Source organism: Anas platyrhynchos, chromosome 14 (assembly GCF_047663525.1).
Source record: "Anas platyrhynchos isolate ZD024472 breed Pekin duck chromosome 14, IASCAAS_PekinDuck_T2T, whole genome shotgun sequence".
Lineage (NCBI taxonomy): Eukaryota > Metazoa > Chordata > Aves > Anseriformes > Anatidae > Anas > Anas platyrhynchos.
The window spans coordinates 13,267,874-13,283,315 of NC_092600.1; the positions used below are offsets into that span (position 1 = coordinate 13,267,874).

The 15,442-nt window shown below is 50.8% G+C and overlaps 1 long non-coding RNA gene across 1 annotated transcript; it reads right to left on the minus strand.

The window, feature by feature from the left end:
* Positions 1 to 2,548: 2,548 nt before the first annotated feature.
* On the minus strand, positions 2,549 to 10,368 carry LOC139998668 (uncharacterized). Its single transcript, XR_011803376.1, has 2 exons — positions 9,989 to 10,368; positions 2,549 to 2,815 (listed from the first exon to the last, which is right to left on the minus strand). It is a non-coding gene; the product is annotated as an uncharacterized lncRNA (long non-coding RNA).
* Positions 10,369 to 15,442: the final 5,074 nt, after the last annotated feature.

Genomic DNA, 15,442 nt, shown 5'->3' on the forward strand with positions numbered 1-15,442 from the left:
AGCTAGGATGTGGCTGCAGTGGGGAGCTTGCAAAATGCCTGTATTCCTGCTGTCACCAGCTTAACCTTCTCGACAGCAAGGAAGCCCCCAAGGGAGCTCCTCAGACTGACAAAATGCCTTTCGCTTAAAGTTGCTTTGCTTAATTACTCCGGGACACGTTTAAAAATATGATGTGCCACGAGCCTTTGAAGTTCAGAGAGACTTTAGCAGGTGCTGTAATCCCCTTATTCTAATCCTGATGACCAAGATATGTTGGCTGCCCTTTCTCATGGTCTAGCGGGACTCGGGCAGTTTTAAAGCTGGAGTCTTTGCTTCCCTTGGATGAGACTTTCAGAGTCACAGTGATCTGCCTTCAGCTTGGGTGGACCAAATACCTTGTTAATGTGTTTATTCACAGCTGTGCCTTATTAATATCCTCCTGAAAAAGCTCAGGTGAGCACCCAGAGGACAGTGGTTTGTTCTTCCAGCTGCACACATGTTCAGGCTGATTTTTGCAGAAGGAAGAGAAAGGTTGCAGACCAAAGGATGCAGAGACACAAGGACCCCCTTGCTCCAGAGGTGGCCAGGGAGGGCACTGCAAAAGCTGGGCATTGCTGCCATCCTTCACCCACAGCAAGCAGGGGAAGGATTTGTGACTTTTGTGCAAATATCAGGAGTGACTGTCCAGAGTGCTGCCAAGCATACTACTAATTAAGAGCCGAGCTATGAGCATGGAAGAACTAAAGGCACGTTGCTTCACTGGAGACCTATGGGTCTGCCTAAGTGAGGGTGGGGAGACACAACAGGAATAACCAGAAGCAACCAGCAGAAAGCCAAGGGTGGCCAAAGCAATGTTTTGCAACACTGTGTTCAGAGAAAAAAAAAATAATAAAGAGGGAGATCTGGGGCAGCGTGTTGGCTGGGGAAGAGGCTGGGAAGGCTGGTGGCAGCAGTCCCTCCTGCTCCGCCTCTGCTCACCCGCTGAGCAAAGAGTCATTTACAGCAATGTTCTCGCACACAAGATGAATTCCACCAGAAATACCTGGCTCTCTTCTAAGTTCCATATTGGAAATAGCTGCCAAAAGTCAACTCTGAATATTAGCTAACTATTTCAATCAAATTATATAACTGCATGATGTAGAATAACTTTAGAAATAAAGTCAATTGCAGAATAACAAATGATGTATTTACTGCAGTGGAGGTGCTTGAGCTTTCAAAGCTTACAAAATGTCTTCTCTTTTTTTTTTTCAAAATTAAATTTCCTTGAAATCAATGTATTCCCATGGAAATTCTTTATTACAACAAAATGCCATTTAAATGCCATTTTCTGGTGGAAATGCTCTGTTGGTATATTATTGACACGGTTCAATTACCGTGCTCACACTCGCAGTAGCAATGTGCCAGACAAACAGCACCCAGGGCTCATTCCTCTCTTCCTCCAGACAACCTTTTGTGTCCCCACAGCCTCGGTGGCTGGACTCCAGGGAGGATTCATCCAGAGTGCCTCAGCACCTCCTGCTTGCAGAAGTCCCTCTTTTAAGCCCTCCCGCCCCCTGTGCCCCCTTGGGTCCATTGAGGGCCACTTGTGGGACGAGGTCAGGCCTCCCCCAGGAGCAGCTGTGCCCACATTGGACCCCACAAGGGACACGAGGCTCAGCCCAGCCCTGCTCAGGGAGAGGCGCCCAGACCCGTTGGGTTTCTCCAGGCCTGGGAGTCATTCATTTGACTCCCATCATGTGCTCCTCTGGCAACGGATTTGCATCTCCAGCCTTTGCATTTCAGCCGTGTGATTTCTCCTGCTCCAGGGATCCCACATGCCCAGTCTGCTTACCACCAGACTGGTTTACACCCAGCCTGCCTGGTTTTGTCCCCAAATGCCCTGGCCCTTTTCGAATCAGAGCCCTAGCAAACACCCAGCTGCCCATGCTCAGCTACTCCTTGGATCCTTTCATCCAGTACACCTGGAGGAAACTTCTTTGGGAAGGGTCCCACCAGCTCATGCCCCAGCAGACAACCCCTGCTTGAAGCTGTGTGCATCTTGTGCAGAAAACCCCTCCGGTCACTGTTTCCTGAGCACACAAACTGCTGCAGTCGTGGCAAGGAAGGGCGGGTGCCATGGGGGCCAGCAGGAGCTGCCCATTCCCCACCTCTGGGCACGCTGTGGGGTAAGGAGGCAGCACAGCTCCTGGCCGAGAGCTCAGCCCAGGCACCAGTGTGCTCTGACCCCCAGGAGAACCCAAGCCTCAGCCCTGCGGAGTTTCACCATGGCCTCAAAGTTTGTTCTTTTCATGAGGAAACCAGGTAACCTATAGACCTACGGTGAATTAATGGAAGCTATGTAGCTGTGCGGACACACTTGGGTCCATTTTTTTCCCCAGGTTTGGCAGTTCATTAATAACAGCCCAATGGTGCAGAGGAAAATATCACCCCAAACCATCAGCAAGGCACGGCTCGGATCCTGAGATGTTGGTGGTTTTGCTGAAAGGAAAAGCAAAATTAAAAAAAAAAAAAAAAAGAATTCATACTGGGCTGTAGAAATGCAGCCTTCCAGTTACGAGCAGCCAAGCAATTCACAGCAAACATTTTACTCGATTCATTTAGCCCTTTCTCTTTTTATGAAATATTTGCAGTCTTGGTTCTGTTCCACACGTGTTTGCTGATGAAGCGGCTCCGTTAATCGCTGGCGTGCAACCACGGCGGCCCCTGAGCTCTCAGCTTGCCCCTTGTTCCTTTGCCTCGAGAACTGGGAATTCAGCTTCGCAGGCTGCGGGTGACTTCACGCTTTCCTTTGTATATTCGTGTGCAGAAAAATGGTCTTGAGTCATTACTTGAGGGACTGAAATGAAAAGGAGTCAAAGGAAAAGATTATAGCAGAAAGATTACAGTATGAAATGACTGATTTTTATTTAACACATTAACCAATATGCTTTTTCAAATATAGGCTCAAGCTACTTAAGGCAAAGTTCAAGTTAATATTGATATTTGAAGGAAGAAGCACTTTCATATTAATCACCTAACTATTAAATGTCTGTTATGAGACAGAGCTTATGGGCTGCGTCTCCAGACACATTTTCAAATGGTTCGGCCTATCTTTGATCCTTCTTAATGACGGTGAGCAATTATACAGCGGGTTCAGAAACACTTTTACCATGCCACTAGCATGGGAGGCTTTTTTTTTTTTTTTTTGTCTTTTACTTTTTTTTCCCAGTGTTGTCAGATAATATCTCAATAACATTTCTGGGAAGCAAAACCAACCATCCTCGACCCACCCTGAGTTTTCGCTGATGCATTCCCAGCCATGCAGCCTAATGGCAGCAGGCCAGAGCCTGACATGAAATAACCAAGTGAGGGACGTGCAGGGTGCTCCAGTGGTCCAGAATAGTGCATGCTTCTGCTTGGGTCGGGGATGCACGGAGTTGTCCATGGCGGGTGGGGAAGGGGTGGATGCTCGGCGTTATCCTCCGCAGGGCGGCCCAGGCATTGCCATGGCAACTGCATGCGGGGGGGCAGTGATGCTGCGCTGCACCGGGGTGGGGTGTGCATGGCGACCCCAGGGCCCTGGAGTGGAGGGAGATGGGTTGGCACCATGGAGAGGTCTGGGAGGGACACGTGCACGTGTGTGTGCATGTCTGTGTGTTTGTGCATGGGGGTGTGTGTGCTTGTCTGCATGTGCACAGGTGTGTGAGTGCATGGATGCATGTGTGCATGTTTGTGGACGTGTGCATGCATGGATGTGTGTGTGCATGCTTGTGCATGTGTGTGTGTGCATATGCAAATACATGTGTGCATGTGTGCGTGCACGTGGTCATGTATGTGCACGTCTGCATGCATATGTGTGTGTTTGCACACCTGTGCATGTACCCATGTGCACATATGCACACACAAAATTGTGCATGTTGGCACATTTATTAACACAAAATTGTGTGTGCAGCTGCACAGTTGTGCCTGAACCTCCATACACATGTGCTCCCACTCTTGTGCATGCCCTGCTGGGTGTGCGCTGTGCATCTGCACACATCTGTGGGGAGGGCAGGGCGTGTCGCAGTCGTGCTGCACTCCCTTTGGCCATGGGGTGCTCAAGCACGTGTGCTTATGTGAAAAGAGACAGCAGATATTCCTTTCAGCAGCAGCAGGGAAAGGCTGCCAATACTGCAGGCGTAGCACCAGGCATCAGAGAGGGACGGATTCACACTCGGCTTTTTCACACTTTACCATTTCTGCATTTTCTATCATAACCCTGTGCCTGTGACCAGGGCTGTGGGTGCCAGTGCCTGCAGGGACACGGAGAAGCATCATGCCCCCATCCAGGGTGTGAAAATGTCCGTGCAAGAGACGATGTGTTTGAGAAGGCAAAGTGCACAGAGCGGCAGTGTCCCCACCTGCCCTCCGTGCTGCCATCCATGCTGGAGGATTCATCCTGCATTCGGCTGTAGCATTAGCTGCAGCTGCCTGATCACATCCTGCACCCCTGCACTCAGCATGACACTCAGCTCTGCCGCAGGTGGCCAAGGCATCACTCAAGTGGTTGTGCATCCGAGCAGCATCCTCCTGCTCAGCCTAGGTCTCTCCTGGCCAGTACACAGGGTCAGGGGAAGGCACGCAGGGCGGATGCTGGGTGCGTGCGCAGGAGATGAAAAGCTCACGGGCATGAGGAGGGCACCGCTCCCCACCTTCGGCTGTGCTCAGCTAGCAGCAAGTGTAGCAGCCAGAAACATAAGGTGCAGCTTCCACCTGAGGTGTGTTGCAGCATGTTCACGCAAATCAGCTCTGGTGGAGAGGAAATGGGAGCTGGGGATGCACGCACCTCTGGTCCAGAGGCAGATGGCAAATACTGGGACGCCCAACAAAGAGCTCTCCCATGGAGATCTGCTGATTCTGCGTTTGCACATGCAAATGTGGATGTATTTCTGCCTCTACAGCTGCAGACATAAACATCTGCAGACAGTGAAAGCCATCTTGGTGAATCCTGCAAAGGTCCTGCAAAAGCTCTTCCATGGCATTGTGCCTGCAAGGCAAAGCCCAGGGATGTCCCAGGGCTCAATCCTCCTGCAGGTCCCACAAGCTCTGGTCAGTCCCTGAAAGTCCACCTGATATGGGAAGAGTCAATGCAGCAAGGAGGGGCAGAACATCAGCACAACAGCCCAGGCACCTGGCAAAGAATCTCACCAGGGTCACTGTGAGCAAGAGGGGACTTCCATGCTGCACCACCGGGTTCAATCCGCTCCCTGGTTAGAGCACAGGAGCAGCAGGTCTCAGATTTGGCTCTGGCAGTTGCATCACAGAAATGGCACAAAACAGGCTGGAACCATGCCAGTGGATCACACCATCTAATGTACCCTCTGCCCCCACCCCAGAGCTCCAGGTCCACATCCCCAGCCTGGCAGGAGAGGGAGATGCTGGGCAGGGGGCAGCTCTGGATGGACACCTGGGTGCCTGGCAGGCAAGGGAAGGTTCTGCAGAGCTGATCACTCAAACCCCTTCTGTGCAGTTTCTGCTGAGTCCTTCCAAATTTTTCCTCTTTGAAAATTGGAGGGTTTCATTCTGCTCAGTTTTGGTGTCTTATTAGCCTCAGCTTTCCTTGTCCCGCTGGGTGGCTCATTAGGGAGCAGATAATGAGCTTTCTCTGCCACTGCTGATAGCGCTTGGTGCAAAATCCTTAACAGATTCATTTGTTTCCCAAATATTTCTTGCAGATTTGGTTCAGATAGGTGTTAAAACAATGAAATAGGGAGACACTTTAAAGAAATCAGATACAAATGAAGTCTCTTTGTTCACCAGGATTTGCCAGTGTTGTGTCAGAGATGCCCCACCGGGGGAGTTTTCAGAGGCACAAATGGTCTATAGGTGGCCAGATCCTGCTGAGAAACACACCTCACACCTGATGGCAAGCAGTCTCCCACCCAAAACCTGTGATGGTGGAGCTAGACCTGCTAAAGGTACAAGAAATACAAACATTGGAGCACAAACTCTCTCCACAAAGATGCATTTGAATGAGCATCTGGTTTGCAGAAATTTTGGGCAAACCACAAGCTCCTCATGTTCCTGTGCAACCTCTGCCACTCCTCAAAGCACAAAAGCTGCTCATTTCGAGTGGCCAGATTTGCAGGGAGTGAAGGGAAAATGACGGCTATTAGACACACTTTTGTACCTGACATGCAGGCTTTTGTTTAGATAACAATGAATTCTTTGCTATTATGGGCACTTTCAAGCATAGCTGTTTGGATAGTGACATCCACAGCAGCATCCTGGCATGAAAAATCCGGAGTATATAAGGAAGTATATGGTTCTCCATGCATCACGAGTGTGCACCTCACAGGTCAATCAATTTCAAGCCAGCTCTGACTGATCTGGATAGTGTGATATCACGGCTGGGCTGTTTGGTTTGGGAGCTCTGTGCTCATATTCCACACACAGGATAAATAGATGTGTAGAAAAAATATGATGTGGTGTTTTTCCAAGGTGTCCACTTGCTCCACCTGCCCTAGCAGCAATGTTCTCTGCTGTCACAAATAACACAAATCACAAATTTGCAAGCGGCAATTTCTGTGACTTCATTTGTGGTAACCTGTGAATGCATTTTGAGTCATGTTATTTAAAAACTGCTCTTTTTCTATACTTTCATCACTTCTCTATCAGGAGGAAGGACATGGGAATGCAAAGTTAACAGACTCGCCCACTCTGTTTGGAAAAAGAGGAGGATCAGCCGGTGCCCAGAATTTATAAAAATATTGCATGCTCTGCAGAGCTCGGAGCAGCACAGAGGGCAGGAAAGCAGCACCCATTAGTACTGGGAACCTGCCCCAAATGCGGTGTCATGTGAAGATACAGCTAATAATGTTGTGCACACAAAGATCTCCAAGCTTGGACATCTTCAAGTAGCACAAGGAGCAGTGGGACGTAGGCAGTCCCTTTTGTTTGGGTGATGTATACGGCTTCCCATGCGCTGCTGAAGCTGCAAAGGCTGATGGCAGGAGGATTACTCACTGGTTGGCCTCCTTATCTCTTAAAGACCCAGGTGAGAAGTTCAGGCTGGGCTGCAAATTGACCACTTGATGTGTCTGGATCCAAAGCTTGGTGACACCCATCAGAGAGTCCCTACATTTTCCACCTGCATCCTTCTTTACAGGATGTTGCATCCTGGAGCATCCTTCCAGCATTAATGCAGCCCCAGGGGATGGCCAGGCAGGCTTGTTTCTCCCTCCGTGCCTTCCTCCAGGCCACAGGAGGCTGCAGAGGAGACAACAAAGTCCCATTTACAAAAGACCAGCAGGTCAGTGGGGGCTTTACCGGTGCACTGTGCTAACCCCCCCGAGCAGGCACTGCTTCACTCATGACAGTGAGTGCACCACAGCCCCCATTACTTGTCCCATACATCACATAAACCAAATCTGCACCTGCCCAGTAGACTTCTCTGTGGGGACAATTTCTGCCACCCTAAAAGCCTCAGAGATGGGTTAGTGTCAGCAGCATGGGATTAGCCCAGCCCTGGTCCCACCAGGGATGGGGCAGGGGATCCTCTGGGGATGGATTTGACCCAGAAAACCACAAGCACTGCTCTCCGTCCCCAGTGTCAGTGAGGGGCAGGGTCGCCAGGTGCCACCACGGCCCTTTAGGGAAAAAAAGAGGGCCCCACCTTGTGAAGCAGCATGCTGGGGCCCAGGACGGGAATGCTGTGGTCACAGGAGCCACGCCACAAAGGTTGGGCCTGGGGGACCTTCAGCAAAGCCCCGTCACCGCTCCAATGTGCCAGCAGCACTCTGCGTCCCTCCTGAAAGGTGAGGGAGCATTTAAGCCACTTTAAAGCTGCATAAAACCTTAAACCCTTAGTGTCACATAAGGACTTAAACGCCTTAAGACTGTAGCAGATCCTAAGGCAGAGTTAAAGCAACATAAGCCCCCTTTAGCTTCCGTGGTCCTTGAAGGGCAGCCATAGGGCTTGGCAGGGGCTCCACTCCGACGGCCCCACAGAACCAGGCGAGCTCCCCGGGCTGCAGAGCTCTGCCCCAAAGGTTCCCACAGCAGGCAGCCCTGTCAAACGGAGGTGATTTTCTCTCTTCATTGTGGGTGTGAAGAAGCAGGCCTTCCCTGGGCATCAGGTGTGTCTGCGAGAGGAGGAGGATGCCGCCAGCCCGAGCCAGGGGGCAGGGGCACGCAACCGGGCGAGGACGTGCGAGGTCAGGACGAGATGCCCACGAGCAGACAACGAGAGTGCCCCATGCAAACACGCACACCCTGATCCGCAGGGCTTATCACAGGCTATGAAGACACATTTTGTGGAAAACCCTGTTAAGAAACTGGCTGCACATCACTGCTTTAAGCCCCTACAGCAACTTAAACTGGCTATAATGTTAAGCCTTTAGAGTATTTTAAACTGCTTAGATTGCTCAAAAGACCAGCTTAATCTTAAACTGCAGCGCAGCTGCTTAAACAGTTTAAGCTGATCTAAAAGCTCGCAGGAACACAGAGTGCTTGAACTGTGCTCAGCCCTGTTTGCTGACCAAGGCACGGCGCTGGCCCTCTCACACCCTACACAACACCGAGGCCGACCCAGAAGCTGTTTTCCTAAATAAACCTTGAGGAGTTTGCACAGCACAGTGGGAATCGCCACCTCTTGGGTGTCAGCCATAGTGGGGTTTTGTAGATTTTCAGGAAAAAGTCCTCGGTAGTTGGGTGTTTTCTTGCACTGCCCAGCAGCAGGGAATGCTGCTTGTTGCCTCCCTCGCAAAGAAGCAATTGCTGGAATCTCCACCTGGTCTGAATGGGGCATATGTGGGAGTCAGGTTGCAAGAACTTGGAATTAAATGCTTTTTATAAAGGTTTGGAGAAAAGACTTGATCTCACAAAGACTGTTAACATCTCTGTGCTTCAGGCTGGGTCTCCTTGACACGGGCAGAAATCAGTACGTAAGGGAAGTTCAGCAGCTACAAGGACAGAGGATGATGCTCCATCTCTGAGCAGAGTGAAGCCACATCCACACCAGCACCTGGTTCATTAACAGTTCAGCCCAGTCCCATGCATCTCATCCCAATGGGGCCATTTATTTTTTCCATTCAGAGAAATACAATGTTCTGGTTTTGGTTTTGGTTTTTAATTAACCTTTTCTAAAAAAAAGTATCTCCTTTCTCTAGAAAATGTTAATATTTTCTTCTGGAGATAGAGCAACTAAAAAGGAAAACAGCTCTTGTACAGATCTGTCCTGGCTTCCTTTCTTTGAGCTCTCCTCTTTTTTAACACCCACAAATACAAGCAAGGACTTGTGCAATGCCTGGATTTGCTTGGGAAAAATGGGTAATTCTCTCCTGTGGCTAAATTCTGCCTGGGAAGCCTGCCCAGGTATAAGAACAGGCAAATGTGGTGCCCAAAGTACAAATGACATTAGGTTCAGCAGAAGCTTTGCCTACTGGATGAACTCACTCGATAACAGAAATGGTGCTGGTGATCTTTGTCTTACAAATGAAACTCAGCTTTTGTGCCATCATGATACTGAGATACAAAGCAAAGTGTTACCTGCCCAGCTGTACCAAGCACCCATGGAAGACTGTGGAAATTTTGTGCTGTAAATTTTGCCCTTTGGCATATTTAATATTCTTATTCAGTTACTTGAGTTGCAAAGGATTTTGCTCCTTTTTCTCCAGATGTATCTTATACAACTTGCAAGTGCATAACTTATAACCACTTTGACATGTTTATCACTTGGAGTTTAAATTGATTTTGCCTTTTATTTTGTTTTTCTAATGCTTTTTATACCTGGACCCATGGAGTCTTGTTCCTCCTGCTGATGCTAACTAATAGACCTTAATTGTCTTCCAGGGCTTTTGTGGCATTATCTGTTTCCTAACAACTGGCTGGAATACGCTCAGCAGCACCATGGCACAATGCTTGCACACCAGCTGTTGACACACACATGCAGATAGAGGGGTCACCACTACCAAGAGCAATTCTCCAACACGGCAAAGGTTATGAAACACTGCAGGGCTCTGGGAACACCTCCAAATGTCCGTGTACTTACCCAGCTCTTGCAAGGGGCTTTAAGTCCCAGCCTCTCTCCAGTAGCATCCAAAGATTTTCACAAGGTCTTGCTGAGATAGGAAAAGCTAAAAATAGGGTTCGTGATCTGCGGAGGGGCCTGGGGGTACCGGAGAAAAGGCCACGAGTGTCTCTGGTCCTGCTTATGAACTCACCATGGATTAGACCTCAACACGGCGTCCTCCTGGCAGCACTCAGCACTCACATCACACGCCCCTGCTCACACAGAGGGGGGATGCCTTGCAGGCAGTGCTCCCCCCCTGCTCTCCTGCCCACCGAGACACCAGCTGCCGGTCCCCAGGCTGAACACCAAAGCCCTGACACACGGCAGGGCCGGATCCTTCCCCTGCCTGGCCTCAGGGAGCTCTCCCTGGTGTGCTGGGAGCACCTGGGACTCGGTGAACTTGTTAGTTTGCTCTCGCGCTCAGGAATCATTATCATTTATTGATAGGATGCCTTTGCAAGCCCCAAGGCACTCGTGCAGACTCGCAGGCTGTGCACACGAATTGAGCTCACCCGGTGCAGAGAAGCAGTTGCTGCATGCAGAGCTACAAAACTGTTTTGGCCAGGATGTACACGAGGCTTTGGCAAGTACAGCATCAACTATCCCTTTGTATTTCACACAACACATAAAGAAAGAAAAGGGCAGCTTGGGTGGTGCGGGTACTGTTCCCTTCCTTAATATACATGAACGTCTTTAAAACGCAGAATTTCCTCTGAGTGCCATGAGTCTGCAGTGCTGGCTTTTGGACCCACTCCAGTGGCCTGGCAAGATTTCGACCTGGAAGACACCCACCTCTGCTCAAACTTAATTCCAGCATCACATCCCTAATTGAAGCCTGGGCTAGACTCCACTTGATGGTGCTGGCGGATGAAGAGGGCTGCATCAAACAGCCTTTGCTGCATTCGCTGCTCAGGAAGGAGATGCTGCAGCGAGCACAGAGCTGGAGGGAGCTGGGTGCCTCAGCTGGTCATCCAAGGCGGAGCAGAGGGCCCAAATTCAGAGTGGCTGGCTCCTGACGTCCCTGGCTACATGCCAGGGTTGGGATAGAGCCAAGTTTGAAGCGATCCTTCAGGAGTCAGGTGCAAAAAGGTGAAGTACAATGTATTTTTTTCATGAATGTCAGGTACAGAAAAGATCTGGGGAAAATCAAGAAAATCCTCTAATTGTGGGCCTGACATCCCACCTGACAGGACTGTATGTCTCCCTCCAAAACACTTCATCCCAGCATTACTCCAACCTCGTTGACCCCAGCCCCAGCCCACCCCACTTACCCTGTCCTCCACCAGCCCTAGCCCATGCCACCCACCCAACCCCAAGTGTCCCTCATGTAGCATCTCCACCGGCTGTGTCAGCCTCCTACCCTCAACTTTTTATGAGCTACCATGGGCAGAAATGAGAGAAACTTATCCTATAATCCAAATTCCTTAGGTCTCTCCTTCAAGAGAAGAACCATGGGCTGTGGTGCATTGTGAGCCTATTTTCTGGGCAGGTTGTGGTCCTGATGTTACAGCAACATGGTCTCCATGAATGCTGGTTGGAGCAGAAATGCAACATCCCTCCCTCTCTGTGTGCCTACAAGAGGATATTCCTGTAGTCAGTGATCAGAAATGGAGTGACTCAGTCAGACACAACATTTCCAATAAATGGGCAATGAAAAAATCTTGAGGTGAAAGAGAAGCTGCTGGTGTTTGCTAATGGGATACTTCAAAGTGCAAATTCATCCTCAGGACCTGTTTCTGGTCACTTCTGCCCAATCAAAGCTCTGGGCTGGAGGTGCCAAAGTTTTCAAGGCTTCTCAGATAATGGAGGTGTTTGGACAGACTGCAACAGAATCACAGGATGGGTGAGGTCAGAAGGGACCTTTGGAGGCCGTCTGGTCCCCATGGCAGTGGGGTGGGCCACGCAGAGGTGGAGACAGCCCCCAGGTCCCGCTGCAGACCGGTGTGGGATGAAGAGGAGGATGTGCATGACTTGGAGATAAGTACCAAATAAGTACCAAAGGCTAAGGCAAAATGTTCTCCTGAGGAGTACCATCAGGTTGGCTCCCAGCTTCAGCCAGGACTTCAGGGAGCTTGTCTGCAGGGACAGGGACAGCGATGTCCCCGTGTTCACCATACCCCAGGAGGGGCGCCCGCCCTGCCAGCAGCACGCCTGGGCCCAGCTCCCACGTCTGAGCAGCACAGAGACGATGTCCTCCCCTAACTGGGTTAGAGGAGATTGGATTAGCAATTTGTGAGTTAGTAAAAGTCTAAGAATGGAAGATAAAACAAAGTGTGACAGGCTAAGCAGCCCTTGTCACCGGGGATTGATCACGGTGCTAATAGCCAGCGACAGCCGCACATTAATAACACAATAACCCAGCTTTGGATATTGGCACTATCACAACCCTTTAACCTGGTAATAACTCATTGGGAAAATGCTACCAGTGTCACAGACGGTGTTTCTGTTGCTTGCAACCCCCTCTACCTGCCGGCCTGGTAGAGGCCAGTGGCAGCAGGGCCACCACAGGCCCATCACCTCTGCCACGCACACAGGGGGACATCAGGTCCCACCTGAAGCACCGTGGTGTCCCATGCCCTGTTGGGGACATGGCACCAGCATGTCCTCAGGGGCCATAGGCACAGTCGTGGTGCACAGGGAGAGGAGCCGGGTGGCAGGGACAGGATGCTGGCAGGGTAAGCCCTTGGGGACACGTGGCAAGGGGTGGGGAAGAGCTGGGAGGTGGGACTGAGCACCAGCTCCAAGCGGTCACAGAGACACCAGACAGAATTTGACAGCAAGCAATTTGGGGAACATTTCTGGATCTTTTTCAAAATAGTCTCCGTTTTAGTGACATGAACCATTCCCAACTTGCCTAGGAAGCCTTCTGCTGCTACTTCTGGCTGGCTGGGTGGTATGGCGGGGGGAGAAGAGATGCTGGGGGAGTTGCAAAAAAAAATTCAGGGTTTTTGAGAAAATGGGAAATGAAATTAGAGCATAAGCATTTTGAAATATTTAGATCAAAATGTGGGAAAAAGCACAAACCCTGTCGTAAGGCAAACGGCATTGCCTTGTTTACAAAGGCTTTTCTGACCGCTGCTGGGTGTCACGGAGCACGGAGGGGGAGGAGAGAGGAAGAAATATCGCTGCTGCTTCTCCATCCCCAGCACGAGGCATTTCCCTGCCTCGGCTAGAGCCGGGCTCCGCTTTGGCTCTCACCCAGCACTTGCATCTCTTGGCTGAGCTGCTCGGATCGACGCTGAGAGCAGCCGATTTAAGGGATTCAAAGGTCAGCAAATCCTGCCTGCCAGCTGCAGGAGCTGCGGCACCGGCGTGACAGCCGCAGAGCAGCCCTTCCCACCCAGCAGGGACTGGGTGAGCATCACTACATGTGCCTAAAACCCCAAACCTCCCCAGCCTGGGCAGGAATGCATCCAGAGCTGGGTCTGCCAACATCTCTGCAGAAGCTAGAGCCCCAGAGCAGGTGGAGTGAGACCTTGAGGTCCTGTTGCTGCCCATGTTGGCCAGGTCCAGGATTGCTTATGGTCAATCACTCCCAAGGGCTGTACACTGCACCCACCACATCATCCTTCCCAGCAGACTCAATTTTTGGCTCAGTCCTGGGAACTGCATGTGCCCACACAGCCCAGATGGGGCAGAGGAGATGCTGGTGAAGGTCCTGTGCCATGGTGCAAGGTGTCACATCCCCATTTCCAGGGAGCTGCCTGTGCTCCCTGCAGCCCATCAGTCCTGCCAGCAGCAAGATGGATTGACACACTGATTTTGTGAAGCAGCAAGGAAGAGAAACCCCCCATTATTACAAAACAGTGACCCCTTGTCACCCAGTCACTGCCAGCCAGCAAGATGACCATGGGAGCACGCAAAGTAGAACAAAACTGGAGGGTTACAGCACCATGGCTGTGTCCCAAGGTGCCAAAAGTCCCAAAGTCCCCAAAACCCCAAAAGTCCCAGGCCCCAATCCCTTCCTAACTACTCCTTCCCCCAGCCAGGCAGTAGAAAGGTGATTTTCCTTTCTTCCAGTGGGCTCCTGTCCCCATAACTCTGCTTCCCAGCTTTTCAGGGCAGAAACCAGACCTAAATAAATAAATAAACAAAAGCACCTAGAAAAGCAATCTAGCTTTGAAGGATCCCCTGACTAATTAGTTTTGTAGGCCAAGATCAGCCTGCCTTGCCTGCAATTACTCTGACAAGAAAGGCCCCTCTGGGATGTGCTGCCAAACGGGGCTGTTTCCACCACTGCCCAGCCAAGGGAGCCAGGACTGGGACAGAAGATGTTTCTGCACCTTCTACATGTTTTTTTCCCCAAAGGTGTCCCCAACGAGATAGGGTTTGCTGCAGTGCAGTTCTGATGCATGCAAGGGACATGCATCGAGAGTGAAAAAGGGAGGGCTCAGCTTGTTTGGCTTAATTAGAATAATGAAGCTGTGAGCCTAATAGGAGGAGGTTGGGAGCGCTGAGGCTGTAATTGGCAGAGATTGGGAAGCGTGAGGCTGTCGGCTGGCAGCCATATGGAAGCAGCAAAGTGAGGGTAGTGAGTGACAGCCCGAACCTGTGGCGTGCTCATTAATTCCAACAGCAGAGCTGTGATTGATGTGTCAGCTCCCTGCTGCTCCGCGATTCGGGCGGCTGGTTCCACCTTACGTCTGCTGCTACTGCTGCAGCCCCAGCTGGGGAAGGGAAAGGCGGACAGGGGAGGAGAGGAGGAAAACGTGTGGAGGAGAGAGAGATGGAGGAGAAGCAGGAGAAAGGGTGCAGGGGAAGGTGGATGGATGGGTGGAAGGGTGGAGGGTGGGTGGGTGGGTGGGTAGAAGGAAGGAAGGAAGGAAGGAAGGAAGGAAGGAAGGAAGGAAGGAAGGAAGGAAGGAAGGAAGGAAGGAAGGAAGGAAGGAAGGAAGGAAGGAAGGAAGGAAGGAAGGAAGGAAGGAAGGAAGGAAGGAAGGAAGGAAGGAAGGAAGGAAAGGAAGGAAATAAAGAAGTTCTAACCTGGACACTGCTATCTGCAAATACCTAAATTTAAGACAGAAGAGGCTCACCCTCTCTCCCACCCTATGGAGGACAAGAACAGCCCTTACAAAATGCCTGCTGAGAAGCCATATGCTGCTCAGACCCCATTTCTTTTATTACCCCAGAGCTTCTGCTGCGATTTCGGCAGGGTTATGGTATTGTCAGCCCATGGTGTTAAAATGTGGATAATGGGCAGTGTCTGTTTGAGCATCCCACACACCATGCTCCTTGAGAAGGCTCATCTGGCATGCAGGGAAGAGAGCAGAGCCTGCCCTTCCCTGGGAGGGAGCAGAGCTGCTCAGGGAAAGATATTTGCAGGATGCAGCCCATGGCAGGACACAGCAAGCGTGGAGAACATGGCTGGAAACGCTTGGAGCAGACCAGAGTCAGGTTTCTGGTCTGCAAACACTGGGCACTGGGAAGTGACTG